General features: G+C 40.9%; 1 protein-coding gene across 1 annotated transcript in view; it reads left to right on the top strand.

Moving 5' to 3' along the window:
* The window catches only part of akt3b (v-akt murine thymoma viral oncogene homolog 3b), a 62,755-nt gene that overhangs the window by 42,364 nt on the left and 4,193 nt on the right, over window positions 1–16,198 (top strand). The window lies entirely within an intron of this gene.

The raw sequence follows: 16,198 nt of genomic DNA, 5'->3' as shown, positions 1-16,198 counted from the left end.
AGCAGGAGTGTGAAATATTTATCACTTAAAGCAGCTATGATGCTTATGTCACCTCTAATCTCAGCCCAGATGATAATAACCACTGCTGTTGGGAAACGTCGATGCCTTTAGTCCAACAGCTTGACAGAAGCACAGCGTTTGACAGCCGGGGAGGAGAAGCGGTTGGTGCTTGGTGGTTGCATAGGAAGCCATGGTTGGCCTGGTTTGTGCGGACTGGGGACTCCACGGAGCTAAAAGCAGCAGTCAGAATGTGTTTTCATGGTGTCAGTTTTGTTGTGGGTCAGTCAGCTGTAGCATGCTGAACCATGACATGATGACATGTGGTGTGTTTACAGCCTCACAGCAGGGCAGCTCATCATTGTCTCACCCTTTAGCTTAGCTGGTTAGCTGCAAGTGTGCATGTGACACAGCCAAAGCCCACCCGGCTGACCTGCGTGGGTAATAATAGGCCTTAATGTTACATCTACTGTGCGCCCTTAATCTAATTGTTGAAATGAGTTTACAACAAATCAGATCAATGTTGGAATACGTCACATTAAGGGCTGTAGCTTGGGAGGCAAAGCAGTCGTCTTTTAACCGCAAGGCTGGTGGATCGATTTCAGGCTGACTGCATGGCTAAGTGTCATTGGGCAAGACATTGAACCCCACGGTGCCTCCTGATGTGTCTGTCAGGCATGAATGTGTGTGTTAATGGGCGACTGTGACCCAGTGCAGAGCACCGACTGGAAAAGGGCTGTATAAGTAGAAACCTTTTACCACCTTCTAGAAATTACACCTAGTGATGAAAATGAATGAAATTCTGTCCACTCGAGCAAACTATGAATCATATTTAGTTATTTGGTAACTAAGCAACCTGTTGTGGTTGTTGTGGTGATTAGATCTGAGGATGTTCATGAGATTTGTGTGGAGACACATCGTTTATAAATAACTTGCCAGTCCTACGAGGTTTCCTCAGGTTGAGCCTGAATACAACCATGATGGTAACCTCAGAGCCAGCTGCTTACTAAACTTTGTATTTAAAAAAGCCAGCAAGTTTGTTGTAAAGTTCAGCTGGTCTTCATTTTTTAGTCACCTTTATTTATCCTCTAAGTGTCCAGCTTACCTACAGGATGAGGAACTCAGGGTCAACTAAGTCTATCAATCCTCAGACAACTTCAACCAAACTGATTAATCATGTGTTTAGCTACCACCTTTGAGAGGTCTTCTCGTCGAACATCAAACTTCAGCTGGTGTCATGGCTGCTGACTGCTGATTGGAACTTCTCTGATCTGGTGGTGGTGGACTGATCTGCAGAGGTTTAACTGGACCCATTTTTCCCTTCATTCTGGTGAAGTTGTTCCACACAGAAATGTATTTTTTCTCCATTAACATTAAATCAGAGGTGCAATCTGCTGGTTTTCTTAGCTTGGCCTGTTTTATTAATGAACTTACATTACGTACATTGTTACATGCATATAACATACATGTTATATACACAGTAACATACATATTACATTCATGTTACATACATGTTACATACATATTACATTCATGTTATATACACAGTAACATACATAATACATTCATGTTACATTCATGTTACATACATGTTGCATACATGTTACATACATATTACATACATAGTTACATATTACATTCATGTTGCATACATGTTGCATACATATGACATACATTGTTACATACATGTTACATACATGGTTACACACATGTTACATACATGTTGCATATATATTACATACATGGTTACATACATGTTACATACATGGTTACGTACATGTTACATACATGGTTGCATATATTGTTACATACATAATACATACATTGCTACATACATGCTACATACATGGTTACATACATGGTTGCATACATGTAACCTACATGTTGCATACATATTACATACATGGTTACATACATGTTACACACATGGTTATGTACATGTTACATACATGGTTGCATACATTGTTACATACATTGCTACATACATGTTACATACATGGTTGCATACATTGTTACATACACAATACATACATTGCTACATACATGGTTACATACATGCTATATGCACAGTTACATGCATGGTTAAATACATGTTACATGTATGTTACATACATGTTACATACATGTTACATACATGGTTACACACATATTACCTACATGTTGCATACATATTACACACATGGTTACATACATGGTTACACACATATTACCTTCATGTTGCATACATATTACACACATGGTTACATACATTGCTACATACATAGTTACATACATTGTTACATACATGGCTACATACATTGTTACATACATGCTACATACACAGTTACATACATGGTTAAATACATGGTTATGTACATGTTACATACATGGTTGCATACATTGTTACATACATTGCTACATACATGTTACATACATTGTTATATACATGTTACATACATGTTACATACATGGTTACACACGTTACCTACATGTTGCATACATATTACATACATGGTTGCATACATGGTTACACACATGGTTAGGTACATGTTACATACATGGTTGCATACATTGTTACATACAATGTTACATACATGGTTACATACATGCTACATACACAGTTACATTCATGGTTAAATAAATGTTACATGTATGTTACATACATGTTACATACATAGTTACATACATGGTTTCATACATGTTACATACATGGTTACACACATGTTACCTGCATGTTGCATACATATTACATACATGGTTACATACATGTTACATACATGGTTACACACATGGTTACATACATGTTACATACATGGTTGCATACATTGTTACATACATTGTTACATACATAATACATACATTGCTACATACATGTTACATACATGCTTGCATACATTGTTACATACATTGTTACATACATGATACATACATTGCTACATACATGTTACATACATGGTTACGTACATGTTACATACATGGTTTCATACATGTTACATACATGGTTACACACATGTTACCTACATGTTGCATACATATTACATACATGGTTACATACATGTTACATACATGGTTACACACATGTTTACATACATGGTTGCATACATTGTTACATACATAATACATACATTGCTACATACATGTTACATACATGCTTGCATACATTGTTACATACATTGTTACATACATGTTACATACATTGCTACATACATGTTACATACATGGTTACGTACATGTTACATACATGGTTTCATACATGTTACATACATGGTTACACACATGTTACCTACATGTTGCATACATATTACATACATTGTTACATACATAATACATACATTGCTACATACATGTTACATACATGGTTGCATACATTGTTACGTTGTTACATACATAATACATACATTGCTACATACATGGTTACATACATGCTACATACACAGTTACATACATGGTTACACACACAGTAGCATACATATTATATACATGTTACATACACGGTTACATATTACATTAATGTTACATACATGTTGCATACATTGTTACATACATGTTACATACATTGTTACATACATGTTACATACATGTTGCATACATTGTTACATACATGGTTACATACATGTTACATAAACAGTTACATACATGGTTACACACATTGTTACATACATGTTAAATACATGGTTACATACATATTACATACATTTTACACACACAGTAGCATACATATTATATACATGTTACATGCATAGTTACATATTACATTAATATTACATACATGTTGTAACATACCGCAACTTTCTCTGTGCAAATAAGACAAGTCGGGATGCCCCTGTGCTCAACAAGGAATTACGGCGTCTCCCACCTTTGCTGCAATTGTCTATGCTCATCACCAATCTTTCTCTTCACTGCAGGTTTTGACAAAGACATAATGAAGGTGTGACTAAATTTTGTTATTCCACTTGGTGTCGCTCTTTTTTCACGTTTAAAATAAGTGTATAGCCAGCTAGCGATGCACGGAGAACGTCTCAGCGCATGACGTCATGTCCGCTTCTACCGGCAACACCGGCTTCATGCATTCCGCACTTGTAACAACAGCGCGGCGGAAGATGAACAGCCTGATAGCAGTCGCCCTTCTTTTTGCGCTCGATCATGGCATTTGTTGATGGCAGAAATAATCAGGATGACAAGCGCAAAAGAGGCGACTGCTACCAGACTGTTTATCTTCCAAGTTGCTATAAGTGCAGAGTGCATGAAGCCGGTGTTGCTTAGCAGAGCCCCGAATGTCAACCACGGCGAGGGACCGCAGACGGGAGCTGGCTGAGTGGACAATCTGAGGTCCTCTTCCCCCACAGGCCGCACTAATATTACACTCTTATATTAAGGTGAGGGCCACAAGATATCAACCTGCGGGCCACAATTGACCCGCGGGCCACGAGCTTGAGACCTCTGCCTTAGAGTATTGAGAGTAAAGATGCTACACCAACCAATGGAAAAGAATCTGCTTGTTTTAGACAGATAAATTGGAAACCATCCTGAAGACAAATTCTGACCATAAAAACCCTGACTTGTCACCTCTGTAATCTCAATCTATTGTGCCACAGAGAATCAAACAAGTTTAACTTCCCATCAGACATTATCTTTGTATTTAAAGCCTGGTCTTCGTGGCCAATTTTGTTTTGTGATTGCCACTGTAGCATCTGAAGCCAGGAGAAGCCAGAGAAAGGATCATGCTCAAGAACACCTATTTTTATCTACAATAGGCAGTTCGGCAGCATTTACCTGGACACAGTTGAAGCTGGAACAGCAAAATCTCTGAAAAGATGTTAAAAATCTCATTTCAGGCGTGGGATACAAAATAAAATAAAAATTATAAGCTAAATTATAAGGACGAGTGCGAGTAAACATAAGGGTGTTTAGTGGTCACTAAGAAAGCTGATATTAACACAGCGGATGGCTGAATTGTGTTTGCTATCTGACATAAATGGTCTACATCAAACACTGGTCTGCATATGCTGCAAAATGATAATTAAAAAGTATAGAAATTCAATTCAATTCAGGATTTTCATGTGAGTCTTTAATGTAAACCTACAGGAACTTGGTGGCAGGAAACTGAGCAGTTTTCCATCAAATCATAAATGTGTCCTTGTGATCCTGCTGGCTTCATATATGTATTGACTTCATACAATTAAACTAGCATTTTTTTATAAAGGTTTTATCTTGTGTTGCAATGACTGTCAGCCACTGAGGGTTCAATGTGCATTATTGTTTAGGATAGAAGATTAAATCCCACTAAAGCTTATGAACAGGGTTAATCCTGCTCTTCAGCTTGGCTCAGCACCAGGCTCTGGAGGTGTTGATACATCAGCTTACTGCTCAGTAACAAAAGCAAAACCTGTTGTAGAACACAACTATCCACCTTAGACACACCTTACACACACACACACACACACACAACAAAAAATCTTCTTATTAAACACTTTGTTCTTTACATAATTGAATGTGCTGACAACAAAATCACACAAAAATTATCAATGGAAATCAAATTTATAAACCCATGGAGGTCTGGATTTGGAGTCACACTCAAAACTAAAGTGGAAAAACACACTACAGCTGATCCAGCTTTGATATAATGTCCTTAAAACAAGTCAAAATGAGGCTCAGTAGTGTGTGTGTGTGTGGCCTCCACGTGCCTGTAGGACCTCCCTACAACACCTGGACATGCTCCTGATGACGTGGTGGATGGTCTCCTGAGGGATCTCCTCCCAGACCTGGACTAAAGCATCCGCCAGCTCCTGGACAGTCTGTGGTCAACATGGCGTTGGTGGATGGAGACATGATGTCCCAGATGTGCTCAGTTGGATTCAGGTCTGGGGAACGGGCGGCCAGTCCATAGCATCGATGCTTCGTCTGGAAGGAACTGCTGACACACTCCAGCCACATGAGGTCTAGCATTGTCTTGCATTAGGAGGAACCCAGGACCAACCGCACCAGCATGTGGTCTCACAAGGGGTCTGAGGATCTCATCTCGGTACCTAATGGCAGTCAGGCTACCTCTGGCGAGCACATGGAGGGCTGTGCGGCCCCCCAAATAAATGCCACCCCCCACCATTACTGACCCACTGCCAAACCGGTCATGCTGGAGGACGTTCAGGCAGCAGAACGTTCTCCACGGCGTCTCCAGACTCTGTCACGTCTGTTACATGTGCTCAGTGTGAACCTGCTTTCATCTGTGAAGAACACAGGGTGCCGGTGGCCAAGTTACCAATCTTGGTGTTTTCTCTGGTAAAAGCCAAACGTCCTGCACGATGTTGGTCTGTAAACACAGCCCCCACCTGTGGACGTCGGTCCTCATACCTCCCTCATGGAGTCTGTTTCTGACCGTTTGAGCTACACATGCACATCTGTGTCCTGCTGGAGGTCATGTTGCAGGGCTCTGGCAGTGCTCCTCCTGTTCCTCCTTGTACAAAGGTGGAGGTAGCTTCCTGCTGCTGGGTTGTTGCCTCCTACGTCCTCCTCCACGTCTCCTGATGGACTGGCCTGTCTCCTGGTAGCACCTCCATGCTCTGGACACGACGCTGACAGACACAGCAAACCTTCTGGCCACAGCTCGCATTGATGAGCCATCCCGGATGAGCTGCACTACCTGAGCCACATGTGTGGGTTGTAGACTCCGTCTCATGCTACCACTAGAGTGAAAGCACTGCCAGCTTTTAAAAGTCACCAAAACATCATCCAGAAAGCAGAACTGAGAAGTTGTCTGTGGTCACCACCTGCAGAACCTCCTTTATTGGGGTGTCTTGCTAATTGCCGATAATTTCCACCTGTTGTCTGTTCCTTTTACACAACATGTGGAACTGATTGTCAGTCAGTGTTGCTTCCTAAGTGGACAGTTTGATTTGACACACGTGTGATTGACTTAGAGGTACACTGTGTTGTTTAAGTGGTCCCTTTATTTATTTTTATTTATTCATTTATTTTTTTTGAGCAGTGCATATTCACTCTCTCTCTTCCTCTGATGTCTGCCATATTTTTCATTTATTCATTAATATTTCATTTTGCTGAGGACAGGTCGACTCACCTGTTGCCTTAACATAAAACCTAAACCTGAGTGATGTACCTGGAATTAACTCTGTCTGCACTCCTGATGGTTGTGTTTTTCCAACTGGTTCACAGGTATGGCCATCTGAACACCAGTGGTTTAAAATGCCAAGGAACAACATTATGTTGTTTTGCTCCTTCAGTGTACCCACTAAACATTTGACGTCTGATGGACATGCAGGTCACGTCTATATTGGGTCCATCTGTCCATAACCAATTCTGGAAGTCTACACAATGTGAAAAACAGGTATTTTGACAATTAACCATTTTTTTTTATTTTTTTTTTTTTTTTTTTTTTTTATTCATTTATTTATTTTTTTCGAACAAAGTTATAAAAAAAGATTCTCTTCTAAAAGATAAAATAAAATACATGACAAATCAAGAAGAACAAGAAAACAAGCAAGCAAAATCTTCCAGTCCCCATCTTTGTCCCTTTTCCCCTCTTTCTACAATTTGAATTGCTTGCCTGATTACCTTTGTGGTCCGAAAAAAAAAGGAGCAGGCAGAAGTAAAAAAAACTTTTCAGGGCCTGCTCCCAAAAACAAAAATAAACATAATAATAATAAAACAAATATACTATCGGCTGTCAATTTATAACAAGCACAGCATTTTCCACAGAAACAAGGTAGTAACAAAGATACAATTAAATCATTAAAGCTGCAAGCAGCGTTGGAGGCCCTCGCACCTCTGGCGCCGCTTCGGCCTATTGCACCGCCCCATCACCCTGCAACCTCCCTCCAGCAGTGCGGCCGCTCTCGCCCACAGCCATATACCCATTCTTCCAGAGTTTATCTCCATCAAGAGGCGATTGTCGGCATGAGAGGATCAACTTGCAACTCAGCCTGTCCAGTGATGACATCTGAACCATTCATGACCTTATTTCTTACAACCTGTGTTGAATTCCCACAAACTGGAGCATGATTTCATCAAGAGGAAAATTCCACGTGGCCACTAGGTGGTGGTAAAGTTGTTTTAATGTAGAACCATGTTCAGGTTGGAACTCTATTGAGAACAGGAAAATATTAGCTCAATTGGTCAACTGACAGCAGGGTTTGTGCCACTTCCTGTATAATGGCGAATGATTTAAACCATCACAGGAATCCATTTTAATCATGCTGCTGTAAGAAGTCAGTGATAGTTTCAACAATAAGTTCATGAAGGATGATATTAATGAGTTTGAATTAGTTATACAGAGGATAAATTATTAAAATTATGGGACTCCCTGTTCCCAGGGGGCCGGGCTATGGTGTTGAGAACATCAGGACATGAAGAGACTTTTTTGTTTGTCCTGGCATGTTACATAAATATGCCACATTTCATCATGTCGTTCAAAGCAGTGGTTGGAGCTGATAGATTAAATATTTACAGGGGGCGCTATAGAGCCACATAACCAGCATATGTGTATTTGAATCAGTTCCAGGTCTGACCACTGTCCTTCCTGCCGAGTTTGGTGGAGATTAGGAGTACATTGGGTCAGTTACAAGTACTTCCTGTTTCATGGCGGTGGACGCCATTCGCCATGTTTTGCTTGAGGAACAAACTTGAGCTTTTTTTTCTGTAATATCATGAAAGGGTTTGACCTGATCCCAAGCACTTTTGAGTGTCTGAGGTTAATCCCTCACGAGAGTGACCCCGCTGCAGGAAAAATGCACTTCCTGTTTCAAGTAGGCGGGGCTTAGGCTAAGACCAGAAGTAGTTACATGTATCTGTTAAGGAGCAGACCCTGAATAATCCCTGTAAGTGTGATACTGATTGGATGAAAATTGAGGGATTTATACTCATTAATGATGTCATGGTGTCTTATCCAACCTTGTCATGGCGCCACGGTCTCACCATGCAGCGTTGAGCAAAGTCCAGATGACAACATCAGGACTTGTAGATGTGGTCGGCATGGAACTGAAGTGAAACATGGGAAGTTTGGTACAAAATGAGTGTTGTATTTCACAAATATTGGATTCAGTGCTTGATGATGAGGCGCCGCTGCTGAACGCCACCTCCTATTAGAAAATTTTCAATAACTTTTAACCACACATGCCTCTGGAGTGTTCAGACTGAGTTTGAGGTAAATACGCTAAAATCTGTAGGAGGAGTTCGTTCAAATGCAAGGCAAAGAAACATGCAAAAATGACCCCAAAAATGACACTTTTTTCAAAATGGCCGACTTCCTGTTGAAGTTATCATATAGGTCCAAGAGGCTTTATTGTACATCCTCCCAAGTTCTATCAATATACTGGATTTCAGCCATATCGGTCAATGTAGTGGGCAGTTATGATCAATTAAATATTTGTAGGGGGCGCTATACAGCCGGATTTCAAATTTTTGCAGCATATGTCAATGTGGCTGAGTTCCCGACCTGTCCGCGCTCCTCCTTGCCAAGTTTGGTGGAGATAAGCAGTACAATGGTTCAGTCAGAAGTACTTCCTGTTTGATGGCGTCGGGCCACTATTCGCCATGGTTACGTTTGGCGAAGGAATTTGAGATTTTTATTGTGGTATCATGAAAGGGTTTGACCTGTTCTGAAGCAGTTTCAAGTGTGTAAGTGTCATTCCTGAGGAGATGGACCCCGGCGTCTGAAAAAAAGCACTTCCTGTTGAAAGTGGGCGGGGCTTAGGGCTAGACCAGAATTGGTGATATGAATCTGTTCAGGGCCGGACCCTGATTAATCCCTGCAAGTCTGATGGGGATTGGATCAGAATTGAGGGATTTATAGTGATTTATGATGTCATGGCGTCTTATCGAAGTTCGCCATGGCGCCACAGTCTCGCCGTGCAGCGTAGAGCAACAGTTTTCACTGGATATCATCACCAACTTGTTTTCTGCTGTCTGACCCAGTTTGGACCTGGTTGTGTCCAAAACTTCAGATAAGTCGGTCTCCAAGTAAAAACCATGACTTCCTGTCGCCAGGGGGCGTGGCCAATTCATAACCCAAATATTGACATGTAGATGTGTTCAGGATGGGACTGGCATCATACATGGCCATTTTGGTTCAGATACATTGTTTTATGTGGAAGTTATATCACTTTCGTTCTTCACGGCGAGACGTCAAACTTTGAGGCCCCACCCCCTCCATGCCCTTTCTCCTATTAGAAAACTTTCAATAACTTTTAAAGAGACATGTCTTCTGGACATCCTGAGCTATTTTGGTAGCGGTACGAAGAAATCTCTGGGAGGAGATAGATTTTGAAAATGTCAGTAAAACGCCAAAATGGCGACTTTGACCAAAAATGGCCGACTTCCTGTTGGTTTTAGGCTGTTATTCCAAGAGGATTTTTTGTTCGCCCAAACATTTGGAATACATGTAGCGATTTTCATAAAGATTGATGAGGTGCAGTGGCGGGGCATCATAAATAGGTGGCGCTCTCATTCAATTTTGCCCGAACCGTCCCAAGCACCACAAAATACGTAAATTTACACATTCCCTTGGGGGGGTACGCAAAATTAGGCGCGTTTTCGTGCATGTTCAGGTCCCCTAAAATGCAATTTACTTTTGACAAGAAGAAGAAGAATAAGGAAGAAACGGAGCAATTACAATAGGCCTTCGCACCGCCTTCGGTGCTCGGGCCTAATTATATTTCCGTCCTATATATACAAAATTTATCGGTTTTGAATAGTTTCTTAAATATATTTATTGTTTCACATAGTTTCATTTTATTGTTCAATTTATTCCACAAATTGACTCCCCGGATTACAGGGCTATGTAGTTTTATGTTTGTTCTTACTGGTTGTTTTTTAAAAATACACATTCCTCGCAGACCGTATCTACTTTCCCTAATCTGAAACAACCCCTGGATACCGTCAGGAACCTTCCGATGAATTACACCATACATTAGTTGTGCTGTTTTAAAGTCAACAAGGTCTTTAAACTTAAGTGCGTTCAGTTTAACAAAGAGTTGATTGGTTGGTTGTCTAAACTCTGCATTGCAAACGATCCTTATTGCTTTTTTCTGTAGAATGTATATTGGATCAGTGTTTGTTTTATAAGTGTTTCCCCAAACTTCCACACAATAGGTCATATATGGTAGTATGAAGGAACAATACAAAGTGAAAAGTGATGCTTGATTTAGGAGGTGCTTGACCCTGTATAAAACTGCAATTGATTTGGAAATTTTGGATTTTATATAATTTATATGCGATTTCCAGTTTATTTTATCATCTATTATTACCCCAAGAAATTTTATCTCAGTTACTCTTTCTATTTTAGTATTTTCTATCAATAGTTGTTTGTTTGTGTCTATTCGGCGATTCCCAAAGATCATAAATTTAGTTTTACTTACATTCAAGGTTAGTTTATTTTCATCAAACCATTTCTTCAACTTAGTGAGTTCTTTTTCGACGATATCCAGGAGTTGCTGCAGATTTTCCCCACAGCAAACTAAATTTGCATCATCTGCAAATAAAATGATTTTCATGTTTGTTGTCAATTCACATATATTATTTATGTACAAAATGAACAGAAATGGCCCCAAAACTGACCCCTGGGGCACCCCACTTATTACACTTTGTACACTAGACTTAGCTTCATGTAATTGAACATATTGTTTTCTATTTTTTAAGTAGCTATTGATCCAATTATATGCTATCCCTCTAATTCCATATCCATGCAATTTTTCCATTAACAGTTCATGATTCACAGTATCAAATGCTTTCTGTAAGTCTAAAAAAATCCCTACAGCATATTCTTTATTTTCTATGGCCGTTGTTATTTCTTCAGTGAAATCTATTAATGCATGAGCAGTTGTCCTATTTGTTCTAAAACCATATTGCTGGTCATACAGTATGACCTCCACTGGGAGGTCAATATGCAGTTTAACATCTGAACGTGAGACTCGGTAGCTTTGACGCCTAAGGAAATTGCAGGAAATTGGTCCTGGCACACCTGAAGAACTCCCTTCCACCCACACTGGATCCACACCAGTTTGCCTACCGCAGCAACAGGAGCATTGATGATGCAGTTTCCATAGCGCTGCACTCTGTGCTCACACACCTGGACAACAGCAACACATATGCACGATTGCTGTTTGCAGACTTCAGGTCAGTATTCAACACCGGTATTCCCTCCAAGTTAATCACTAAACTTGGAGATCACATCAATTTGCAATTGGATTATGGACTTCCTGACCAACAGACCACAGCACTTTAGGCCAGGCCACACCTGCTCCACCACTATCACCCTCAACACCGGGGTGCCACAGGGCTGTGTGCTGAGCCCATTCCTCTTCTCCCTCATAACCCACGACTGCAGACCTGTGCATGGATCCAACGCCATCATCAAGTTTGCGGACGACGCCACGGTGATTGGTCTCATCAGGAACAACGATGAGACCGCCCACAGAGAAGAGGTGCAGCACCTGGCCACGTGGTACACTGCAAATAACCTGCTCCTCAACACCAGCAAGACCAAGGAGCTCATTGTGGACTTCAGGAAGGAGGCACACACGACCCCATCTGGATCAACGGGAAGGCTGTAGAGTGTGTCTCCAGCTTCAAGTTCCTGGGCACCCACATCTCAGAGGACCTGTCCTGGACCACCAACACCTCCAGTCTGGTCAAAAAACCTCACCAGCGCCTGTTCTTCATGAGATCACTAAGGAAGAACCACCTGTCTTCAGACATCCTGGTGAACTTTCACCGCTGTGTGATTGAAAGCATCCTAACAAACTGTGTCACAGTCTGGTTTGGAAGCTGCTCGATCGCGGAGCTCAAGGCACTGCAGCGGGAGGTGAAAACTGCCCAACACAACGCAGGAACTCCACTTCCAGCCATCGAGGACATCCAGAAGAAACGCTGTCTGAACCGAGCCCGCAAGGACTCTTCCCACCCTGCCCATAAACTGTTTTCCTTACTGCCCTCGGGCAAGCGCTTCAGGAGTTTCCAGACAAGGACCTGCAGACTGAGGAATAGCTTCTCCTGTGTCCTTACTGAATTCTTGCTGACCCCGACACACAACTTCACTGCCCACCCCCCATTCCTCCTTAGACCATAAACTGTACTCCGCCACCACTGTACCACTTGATTATCCTGCACTCACGCATTTCACTAGTTTTTAGCAATCCTAGGTAGCTACTGTCTATATTATTGCAATATTTCATGTCATTCCACCTGTAGCTTTATATAGCATAATTTATCATCTGCATATTTCATCCTGTAAATTATGTTCATAGTTTGTTAATAGTTGACTATATTTAAAGCTATATATTAATCTGGATAATATGTTCATAGTCCATTCTATAAATCACTAAGATATTCTCATAACATACCTTGTACATATTTAATTTCTTATATCTGTACTTGCTGCTTTTGTTGCATCTGTAAATCACTGTAAATATTCGCATAACATACCATGTACATACTTAATTCATTATATCTGCTCTTGCTGTTTTTGCACTTCTGGTTAGATGTTAAACTGCATTTCGTTGCCATGTACCTGTACATGTGTGATGACAATAAATTTGAATCTAATCTAATCTAATCTTTTCTTGATGTAAACATCCTACACTAAGGGATAATGGCGGGATCTGGAGCTGGTTGGTGCACTGAGAAAGGTTCTTGCCTGTGATGGACTGGATTCTAAGGGTGTTGGTCAGCGGTGGCATCGAAGTTAAAGGCAATGTTTTAGGGGGGCGGAGATGTAGTTCCCCACAGAGAATGGAGTTGTAAGACCCGTGACCTGCGACCGAGACCAAGCACTGGCAGCACATTTCTCTCTAGAATTCCTTGATAGTCTTGAGATTTCATTGTACCTGCACAGATTCCAGACACCCTGTACCAGATGCAGCAAAGCAGCCCAGAACATAACAGAACCTCCTCCATGTTCCACAGTAGGGACGGTGTTCTTTCTTCATATGCTTCATTTTTCCGTCTGGAAACATAGAGCTGATGGCAAAAAGTTCCATTTGTGTCTCATCTGTCCATAGGACATTCTCCCAGAAGCTTTGTGGCTTGTCAGCATGTAGTTTGTCTTTGTTATGGTTTGTTTTTAACAATGGTTCCTCCTTGGTCGTCTCCCATTAAGTCCACTTTGGCTCAAACGACGACGGATGGTGCGATCTGACACTGATGTTCCTTCAGCTTGAAGTTCACCTTTAATCTCTTTAGAAGTTTTTCTGGGCTCTTTTGTTACCGTTCGTATTATCCGTCTCTTTGGTTTGTCATCGGTTTTCCTCCTGCGGCCACGTCCAGGGAGGTTGGCTACAGTCCCATGGATCTTACATTTCTGAATAATATGTGCAGCTGTAGCCACAGGAACATCAAGCTGCTTGGAGATGGTCTTATAGACTTTACCTTTAACATGCTGTCTATAATTTTCTTTCTAACCTCCTGAGACAAGTCTTTCCTTTGCTTCCTCTGGTCCATGTTGAGTGTGGTACCCACCATGTCACCAAACAGCACAGTGACTACCTGTAGCTTATATATAGACCCACTGACTGGTTACAAGCTTGTAGACACCTGTGATGCTAATTAGTGGACACACCTGGATTAACACGTCCCTTTGGTCACATTATTTTCAGTCTTTTCTAAGGGTTCCATCATTTTAGTCCAGGCCTGTTTCATGAGTTTTTTTTTTTTAAATAATTCTGTTGATGGTTGAAAAGCAACGTCTGACTTTCATTAAATTTCATAGAATTTTTATTTATTATAACTTTTGTCAGATTCAAGTTATTTCTGTTTGTGAGTTTTTCTTTTATTAACCGAAGGGAACCAACAATTCTATCCACGTCTGTATGTGTGTGAATATATATAATTTTAAATTTATTTTTATTATCTAATATTTGTTTCTGTTTTATTTTCTGTTCTTTTTCTAGTATTTGTTTTTTCTTTTTATCATATCCATTTTTATTTTTTGCTAAATCTTAATAAATTTAGACATTAGGGTATTAATGATTTTTTAAATCTAATGATTAGAAATTGGTAATTTAAATTGAAACACCTACAATACCTGTGCATCAATGTTTACGCCACTGGTTCCTTGTGTTTTTAAGGCACCAGGAAGTTTGTTCTCCTCCCTGAGTAATAAAGCAGATTGTACTAAAGTCCATGATCTCCAGATAACCTGTAATAACAGAGACATTCTTCACACCTTTTTTATTCTGAGAACTTCATTCTGAGCCAGTTTACATATCTGTCCACGTAAAGCACGGCTTTAACAAATATTCTGTCTCTTTATCAAATCACTTTATTTATAAATTATATTTATTTCAGGCAAAGAGCAACACAAAGTGCTTCACATAATAAAAACAATTTATACATGTTAAAATAAAATAAGTCTTTACACATCAAAATATAGCAACTTTAAACAGCTGATCCTAATCACACACACACACACACACACACTCCCGCCCTGTTTGACACAGACATGAACTCCAATCGTTCATTTCTGTCCCTTGACTGAATGTGGGTGTAAAATAAAAGCTGCGGTGAGGAAACGAAACGTTGAGGATCCGTCCACACCAGGAGCCAGCCCCCCCATGGCCACAGAGGACGCCACCACAGAACCCGACCAAACCAGGGCGGGCCAGAGTCCTAACCCCAGCTGTAGGGACCTCCCAGACCCAGCAGGCAAGGCCCCGGTGTGGAGGTTTAACATGTCAAAACAAGCCCCGAAAAGCAAAAAGAACAGATAAAAGTAAATAAATAAATAAAGTAAAAGGCTAAAGTACAAATAAAAAATGAAAACTTCTGGTAAAAGCTAAAAGGTGAGTCTTGAGCCTCTTCTTAAACTTTATTTATTTTATTATGTTACGTATTTGTTGGTGTTTTTGTCTCCTTGGTTTCCTCTTTAACGTCCCCTCACTCCATGTCTGCCGTTAGCAAACTGTAGCTGCTCCTTCCTTCACCCCACCAGCTCCTCCGTATGATGTAGGCTGCGTGGATTCTGGATTGTTTGCTAGTGCTGGCACACGGTGAACGGTGGCCGCCAGCTTTTATCTGCAAACTCCAGATTTTGTGGCCGAGGCTCGTAGCCGCCCTCCTTCAGTCTAGCTTAGCTGGAACGTGGTCTTCTCTGTTTCCCACCACTTGTGTTGTCAGGATGGAGGGGCTGATCCTCTGGTTTCCTTCGCTAGGAAGCTTTTTACAAACCGGCCTTTTAGAAATTCTGACACGCTAAATTAAGTCACGCTAAAGTAAAGCA

The sequence above is a fragment of the Melanotaenia boesemani genome, chromosome 4 (assembly GCF_017639745.1).
Source record: "Melanotaenia boesemani isolate fMelBoe1 chromosome 4, fMelBoe1.pri, whole genome shotgun sequence".
Taxonomy (NCBI): Eukaryota; Metazoa; Chordata; class Actinopteri; order Atheriniformes; family Melanotaeniidae; genus Melanotaenia; species Melanotaenia boesemani.
Note: the sequence above shows the minus strand (reverse complement) of the source record. Positions and strands in the feature narration are given on the sequence as shown.